At 32.2% G+C, this 9263-nt stretch overlaps 1 long non-coding RNA gene across 2 annotated transcripts; it reads left to right on the forward strand.

Moving 5' to 3' along the window:
• The first annotated feature begins 6239 nt into the window (after window positions 1-6239).
• LOC107494087 (uncharacterized) lies at window positions 6240-8938 on the forward strand. Of its 2 annotated transcripts, none has more exons than XR_008002163.1 (3): window positions 6240-6707; window positions 7143-7249; window positions 7406-8938. It is a non-coding gene; the product is annotated as an uncharacterized LOC107494087 (long non-coding RNA). The 2 variants fall into 2 exon arrangements; XR_001593184.3 differs by having other exon boundaries at window positions 7169-7249.
• Window positions 8939-9263: the final 325 nt, after the last annotated feature.

The following is a 9263-nucleotide window of genomic DNA, read 5'->3' on the forward strand; positions in this document are numbered from 1 at the left end:
AAGTATTTTTATGAAAAATTATATTATGTAATAATATCTTTAATAAAAATAGTTACTTATTAAAATTTTGAATATAATAAACTAATTATTTATCAAGTAATATAAAATAAAATTTTAATGATTTTATATTTTTATGTTACAGTTTAAAATATTATTTTAATATTATAAAAAAGTTTTTCATAATAATTAATTTTGTTAAAGAAAAAATACTCTTATATTTTATATTTATATATTTTATATTTATATATTTTATATTTAATTATTTAAGAATAAAAGATTATGTTGCCGTTTAAAGTATTATATATTAAAGTATTGCTATTTAAAGCATTTATTTATGTACTAAGATATTCTATATTTATTAGAGTACATCAATACTTTTCTTTTATATTATCTTTTGATTTTCATCTAATAAAATATAATGGCCTATATAAATGTGGCTCATTCAATAAACACATCATTGTTGAACTCGCTTTAGATATACCCTATTAAATGCTATTAGAAAATATAAGAAATTTAATTAAAATTAAAAAAATAAAAAATTGGTTAAGATGACATGTCATAATTAACTATTATATATTTTTATATATTGATATACATATATATTGTTTCATATATTTTTAATGTGTATTTAATATTTATAGAAGATTAAGCATAGTTGCTTGTGGAAGAAGCCAAACACAAGTGAAGCAACAAGAAGCAATGCAGACAAACTGAAGAGAAGTAAAGAAGGTTTCTTAAACTATAAAAAATGAAGTAATGAACCAAAGAACTAATAATCACTAAGTAATTAAAAACAGAAAGTGTTAGTGCGAATACACTAGCGTAGAATTACACAAAACAGAATCTCATCCCACTGATATAAGGCCTGCATTATATATAAGGAAACCGTAGATTTTATGTTGTATAAAAGACTAAAGCAAGACTCTAACTGCTCTTCTTTGGCTCTTTCTTGATCAGAATCTTGTTCAGTTATAGTTGTATCCTCAATACCCCCAACTCAAGTTGTGTCTTAGAATAACTATGAGTTTGGTCTTCAATCGATCAAAAGAAGCTGTTGAGAAGGGCTTGGTCAGAATGTCAACAATTTGTTCAGAACCAGAGATGTACACAACTTGTAAACCCTTGGCTTGAATGTTAAGTTGGAAGTGCTTTGTTTTATCATGTAACACTGGATTAGCTATGAAGAGAACAATGTTTAAGTTATCACAAAATATTGTTGGGACTCTTGCAAATTCTTCATCTATACTAATTCAACTTCACATGATGCAAGATTCGTAAACTGAGCCTCAAATGATAATCTACTAAAAGTAGTTTATTTCCTACAAGACCAAGAGATTAAGTTAGTACCTAAATAAAGACAATAACCTAAAACTGACTTTCTATCCTCCAAATTTATTTGCTATCCAATCAACATCTGAACAAGCATACAACCTGAAATCTAAACACTTATGCATAATCAAACCATGCTCTTTTGTGCCTTGAACATACTTCAAGACTTTTCACAGCTTTTCAATGAGCCAATAAAGGAGTATGCATGAATTGGCTCACTTTACTCACACCAAAACTTAAATCTGGACGAATTATAATAATATATTGTGAACTTCCAACCACAAATCGAAATAGTTTAGGATCATCAAATTATTCTGATCTAGAAGACAATAATTAAAGAGATGATATCATTAGGGTGGGCATAGCATTTGCCTCATTCTTCCCAAGCTTAAATAAAAGGTTTTTTACAAATAATGATATCATCAACATAACACAAAATATACCCAACATAATGAGGTTCATTTTGATGAATAAAGAGGTATCAGACTTAGTACTATAAATTCCATAAGACTATAATGTACAAATCAATTTTATAAACCATTCCCTAGGCGCCTATTTTTGGGGTTAATGAGAAGATTTTGATTGTTAGCATAATTTTCATAATCAGAATTGCTTGCGTTTACAGGATTCAGGTTATTAGAAGATGCATCCCTGTTTGAGAGAACCAAAAGCTCTGGTACCATATAAAAGATCAAGCATAGTTGCTTGTGGAAGAAGCCAAACACAAGTCAAGCATATGTACTGAAGAGAAGTAAAGAAGGTTTCTTGAACGGTAAGAAATGAAGTAATAAACCAAAGAACTAATAACTATTGAGTAATTAATATATTAGTGTAGAATTACACAAAACAGAATCTCATCCCATTAATATAAGGCGTGCACTATGTATAAGGAAACTATAGACCTTAGGCTGTATAACAGACTAAAACAAGACTCTAACTACTCTTCTTTCACTCTTTCTTCATCAGAATCTTATTAAATTATGTTGTATCCTTAATAGTATTCTAATACGTATTTTATTTAGATAACTTAGTTTCAATGTATATGTAGCATACTTATAAATCCAATGAAAATGGCTTATTGTTTGCAACAAACATGCATGTTACAACTAACAAATAAATCATTTTAAACAAAAATAAATATTTTGCAAAATTTAGTTTTATTTTATGGTGGGTCTTCACATATATATTCATATATGATACATAAATAGATTCTTTTGTAGTATCATTAAAAAAAAAGACAAAAAAAAAATAATAACAAAAGAGAAACCTATAAATATGTTTTTTTTTCCTCTTTGTATCTCTTTACTTTTTAAATCTGTATCAGAATATCTCCCTTATTTTATATCTATGTAACGTGTTTTGAATTAAGTGAATTATATTGATATTTATTTTATTTAAAATATATGTTTATTCTTTGTTTGAAGCATGTTAAGTTATTAATACAAAGTATTTTGTATTGAATAACAAGTGGGTAGATAAATTTTGGTGTTTTGGTTTTATAATTTCTAACTTATTAATTGATAAATCAACTATTATTTTAAAATATAGTGTATAGTAGAGTTATATTTTAAAAGGGATACAATAGATATTTATTTAAAATTTAGTGAAGATAATGCTTAGATATAAATAAGTGGCAGAACTACATATTTTTTATTCATTAATTTTAACAAATTTAAAAATTTTATTAACATTAATTTTATCTTTACATTTTTGATAAATTTCAATTTTTTTTTCCGTTCAACACAATTTTGTTCCAATATTCTATTACGTGGTTTGGTTGATGGAAACAAGCAAACAACGTCAAATATTGTCGAGTGATTAGTGACGTGGTTTTCGCAAGAGTAAGTGGAAAGAATGGAACCCCGTCACGTCATGTCTATTGAAAAATGGGGGAAACAATAACATGGTGAGAAATTAGTTTCTTGCTCCATTGACAAATAAGTTTGCTTCCGCATTTCTTCCTCCAATTTGTCTCCATGTTTCCTTGCTTTTCATCATGCTTGTTTCCTAGTCGGCCGACGCCTAGCACAATTTTTGGCCTAAATGAAATAAACAAATTAAATAATCTCTAATAGTACACTAATATTTTAAAATAAAACAACCTACATGCATGTCTTATTTATATATCTATGTAAATCAAATTAATTATATTAGATTTATATTGAAAAAGCATAAATCGATTAGTTGATTTAATTTACATATAATTACTTTAAAACGTACATGTAAGTTAATTCACTTTATGATATTTGTATAATATTGAATTTTTTTTTTTGACTGAAAAGTAACAACAAAAAAAGAGAAAATAAAGAACATGAAACTGCTTAAGAAGCAAGATAGTCGCATTGAATGCTACTCACAAATTCCTTCCAAAGTAACGGGAGCTCCACTTAATGAGTATGACTCCTCATTGTCGTCTTTGCCATGATGTCTACCACTTTATTTGCATCTCTCAGGATCAACCGGAGGTCAACACACCATTTTCAAGACATGATGTCTCAAATTTTCAGCACCAAAGGGCCAACAAAACCAGAGTTACCTTGGAAATTGTTGACAAGAGTCAAGGCATCCACACAATCTATTTCACAAATCATATCTCTTTGCCCTGAGTCCTAGGCTAGAAGATATCATCTCTAAATAGCAAACAACTCTTCTTGCAAAATATTACTACTCTCAATCGTTTCCAAACAGTCTCGATACCAACTTCCATTCCAATCTCTTCCAACACAGGCAAAACCAACACGATTACCAATACCAAGATAGCTTACATCACATTAATCTTAAAAGTGCCCACTGAGGGAGAATCCATGAGCCACTAATGGTAGAGGGGATTGAAATTCGTTGCAACTCAAAAATATTCTGAAACACCATTTCCAAGGATAAAGCCAAACTTGTCACCTTATTCAGGGGGACTCGTGTGGATGAAAGATCTCATAATTCCTGGAACGCCAAATCCATTATAGACTCGAAAAGAATTTAAAAGGGCGCTCTTTGCTATGAAGCAAGAACCTCTAGAGATTGATCAAAAATCTCCAAAGCCTGTCAAACTAGTTGAGGTTTTAGACAATCCCAAATACAATAAACAACCAATTCCTGACTAGAAAATATCGTGGACAACTGTCTATCGATGAGATGTCCCTCCTGAAATAAAAAGTAGCAGTAGACAGAGTCTGCCTAAGACAAAACCAAGCCAAGAATTTATGTTTTTCTGCAACAAGCTAACGCCAAAGCCAAAGTCAATTCTCCTGGTCCTTCCAACCAAACTTTTTCTTACTGAGGCACAAGTAACCACTACGAGAGTTATATACTTTTGACGTTGCATCAGACCAAAACCATCTTACCACTGAACCTGCTTGCACATCCAAATTATAGGAAAGAATGTTGCCTTGCAAAAAATGGTTTAGAGGAAAATAGATATTTTGAAGGTGCTATTATCCAGATGACCAAAGATCCAAGATCCGGATATCCGAATAAAAAATGTGAATATAATCCATCTCATGACAAAGTTGCCCCTCTTGTCTCCAATTAGAAAACCATAAGTTCTGGTTTAGATCCCAATGCACCAAACAATGCCATCCTTCAAGAGATCCCAAGTCTTATATATACTCTTCCAAACATAAGAGCCCGTGTCTCGAGACTGATTGAAATAGTCTCTGGGAGAGGAACGATATTATTTCGCCAAGAATTGAACCCTTAACTTGTTTGGATGATAAAAAAATTGCCAAACTAGCTTCTCAAGAAGAACAATATTACCATAAAACGGATCTCGAATCCCCAAATCACTAGATTTCTTAGGGGTGAACACCTTCCAACTAACCAGATTCATGCCTCTACCATCAACTTGACCTTTTCAGAAAAAGCTCCGCATCATAGATTCTATCTTAAAGGGAATAAAGATACTTGCATGCGGTAAGAAGGAATTGCAGCCACTACTGAATTGATCAAACATAGTATTTTTTCCTTGTTAAGAAATATCCCTTTTCAGCTAACCAGCCTCCCCTGAATCTTGTCTAGAACATCATCGAATGCTGCTTGTGTCATCCAAGAGTGACTAAGGGTAACCTTTATATACTTGCTCAAGTTCTAGACAATGATGGATGACACCCCAGTAAAAATCATTTTTCTTGCCACTGAGACATTCTTGGAGCATAGCGCTTTAGATTTCTCCACATTAGCCTTCATTCCCAAGGCTCTACAGAAGTTATCCAAAGCAACCATTATATTTTGAACTTGCCATTTTTCAGCTTTACAGAAAAGAAGTAAATCATCAGCGAACATCAAATGAAAATTTCTTGGACCCCCTTTAGAAGCAGCCACCGACTTCCACAAGCTCCTTTCAACTTGATGATTAATAAAGCAGGACAATCTCTCCATACACAACACAAACATATATGGTGACATTGGGTCTCCTTATCTGAGTCCTTGGTTAGGAGTGAAGCTATTTAATCTCTCCCCATTCCACAGGATAAACAACGAACACTACAAGGGCCTGTCAACACCCTTTTTTCTTTCCACACTTTAAAAGCATGGCTAAAAGTGGTCAATGGCCACGCTTTTATGAGGGGCGGCCACTAATTTGTGATTTGGCCACGCTTTTTTTGTCACACTTCAAAAGTGTGGCCGTAGAGGAAAACCGGCACACTTTAATGAGGATAGCGACTAAATAGTAATTTGGCCATACTTCAAAAGCGTGGTCATAGAGGAAAACAGGTACGCTTTTAAAGCGTGGCCAGTTTGTCTTCCAATGGTCACATTTTTTAAAGCATGCCGATATCCTCTAATCATTTAAAAACTCTAAAAAAGCATAGCGATAGAGTTCCCACAAAAAATTTAATTTTACCACCCATTTTTTTCCAAACGCTACTTTTTTCCAAGTTAAACACTTTAACGCTAAACCCTTTAAGTGATAACCCTTCATCATCACTCAGCCGTCAAACACACCCTACTACCTAGCCGTCGAACAAACCCTACCTAGCCCTTCATCATCACCCTTCATTGCCGATGAGAACCCTCATACCCATCTGTGCTCTCTCCCACCCCTTCATCTTCATCACTACTATGAGAACCCTCGCACCCAGCCCTCTCTCCGAGCCCTTCATCTTCATCACTGATGAGAACCTACACCACTGTTGAGAACCCCTGCACACATCCTTCTCTCTGAGCCCTCTCTTGCAGCCCTCTGTCTCACCCTCTCTGTCACAACCCTCGCACCCTCAACGCAAGCCTCCTCCTTGGATTTGCAACCTTGCACTCTCTCGCAACCCTCCATCGGCACTGTTCCGTCGGCGCACCCTGTATAGGCATGCTCTCCCTCAATCGGTGCTAAACCGTCACTGCCTATCCCTCAATCGGCGCTCAACCCTAACCATGAACACTACAAGGTAACTATTTCTTTCCTCTATTTCTCTGTTCTTATGATAAGGGCCATTATTTTTGTTCCCTAGCTGTGAATCTATTCCTGTGTTGCAGATGTGAAAATAGATGTTTAAATATTGACATATTAAATTTAAGAATATTCTAAGATCGAATATTTTTACCAAAAAATTGAGAGAATTGGCTTGTTGTGAATCTGTTTTGTGTTGTACATTGTGTATTATCAAGTTTAATTGTGCTTGCTTCTTATTTTGTTGTGTATTATCAAGGTATTTATTTATCTAATCTAATATAATTGATTCAATATTTGCAAATACTATTTCAACTTTTATTTATTTTAATCTTGGATGTTTCATATACATTTTGAAAACCTACTTCTATCTGCATTTTTATCCCTGAGTAGAATTGGAAATATATTGATTGGGAAAACTATTTCCTTTTAGTTCTCTCTATTACTTGAACCATGTAGGTATTGGATAAATGAAGAGAAGGCTGAATGGATTATATACGTCACAGATGTTGGACAACAGCAACACTTATGGTATTCAAGGTATGTCACAATTAATGACGTTCATGATATCTTGTAGTTACTTGATCTTATTTATTACCATAACCCTTTCTACTTGATCTTATTGTTATTCAAGGAAAAGCTCTTGAATATATTGATATGTTTTTCTCCCACTTTCATGTTGGATATTCCATAAAGATTGCTGAACATTTATGTGATTTCTTCAAGAGGAAGATAAGGTAAGGCTGATGCAGGAAACTGGTCTGTAATTAAAGCAGATTAATAATTGATTTATCAATTAGAGGAAGAGAAATTGGAACAAGAATCCTTCTTCTTCTCCTGTCTTAAAGAGCAAGTGTAAAAGGTATTTTCTTAATTAACGACCCTGTTGATGATGTCAATGATATTTTTGAGATACATAAACATAATGAATTAATATTTGGCATTTGCTTTGAGCTAGTTGTTTAAGAAGTTACAATGACTTTTTGTTTGCTGTTTTTTTATGGGGGGTGTCATATTTACTTACCACTTCAGTTTGGGGTGAATTTGATGACAATGACTAACATCATCAATAATTGTTGGTTTTGAAGGCTCCTTAACTTTAGTTAGTGGTGATCCTGGTATTGGGAAGAGTACTCTATTGTTACAAGTATGAATTATTTATTTGGTCGATAAACTGAATCTAAATATCGGATTATCACCTTTTTTATTTATGTAGTGGTCAAGTACCACTAATGCTTTCTTTTATTGTGACAATTTGATTGAAAGATGACAACAATGATAGTAAAGGGTTGCAGTGAAGGCAAAGCATCTCGAGTTTTATATGTATCTAGTGAAGAGGTTAGCTTTTATTAGGTTTCTTTCTTGCATCCTAGTATTGTAGTTTGGGATAATATTTGATTTCCCTTATGTGGGCACTGAAGTTTAACATTTGATTTGTGATTGTGCTTTGGGTTTAGAGTTAGTTGACTTTCTCTAATTTAGTTGCATTTATTTTGTTTTGTGTCATGTGACAAAGTCTTGAGTAAATTGGTAACAGAGCAGAATGTCTTGGAATTAAATCAGATATTATATTCAAATACTGATATTGAGGTAGAAATCTAGATTTCTTCTGATTAGTTTTGCTGCTAGCATTCTTCTTACTATATTATTTTCTGTTTTATACATGGATTTTTATTGAAGTTATTGTCTGGGTCCTATTAACCAATTATTTCAAGTAATAGCCTTAACTTGCGAGAAGTGTATAGTGAAGTCTAGATACTTGTATGTTTTTTATCTTAATTTATTTCATGTTTTCAAGACATATTGAAGAAAGCTTAGCTTCTTTCCCCTCATGCTATGGTTATTGATTCAATACAAACTCTTGATCTTATTAATATTGTTAATAATTTTTCTTTAACTCTATTAATACTTTTATTTTTCTATCATTTGCCAATGTCTTTAAATTTAACATTTTGTTTTGATTTATGTATTCTCTAGTGGTCAAATAAAAAGGCTTATAATAAGACACTATTGAAACTTACTGGGTTGTTCCAGAAGAATTTTGAGACATTCACCAATCATAAGATTGGCAAGGACAACAAACTCACTGAAGAGATTTTGGCAGCTGAACCAGTGTTTTGAAAATAGAGAATGCATATTGTGTTAAAGTGGGGGATGGCTGGGATTATTATTATTATTATTATTATTATTATTATTATTATTATTATTATTATTATTATATATATGGTTCAATAAACATATTATATATTGTATTTCTAATAATAATTTTGATTTCATTGGTTTGGTTTTAGGCATATATAATGTTGAAGTGTTGTTATATTTTTAAAATTTTCACATGAATGGATGGTTCTCATTCTACTGTCTTATATTCTTTTCTTTAATTTGATAGATCATATAAAATTATGTACTAGATACGTAGATTTGTTATTCCTACTAAAACATGGCCATATCCCACAAACTTGGCACGTTTCAAAAGCGTAGTTATAGCTTCAGCAATCGGCACGCTTTAAAAGCGTGGCTATTGTAGTGTGCCGATTGCTTTAGTATTGGCAAA

Source organism: Arachis duranensis, chromosome 1 (genome assembly GCF_000817695.3).
Source record: "Arachis duranensis cultivar V14167 chromosome 1, aradu.V14167.gnm2.J7QH, whole genome shotgun sequence".
Classification (NCBI taxonomy): domain Eukaryota; kingdom Viridiplantae; phylum Streptophyta; class Magnoliopsida; order Fabales; family Fabaceae; genus Arachis; species Arachis duranensis.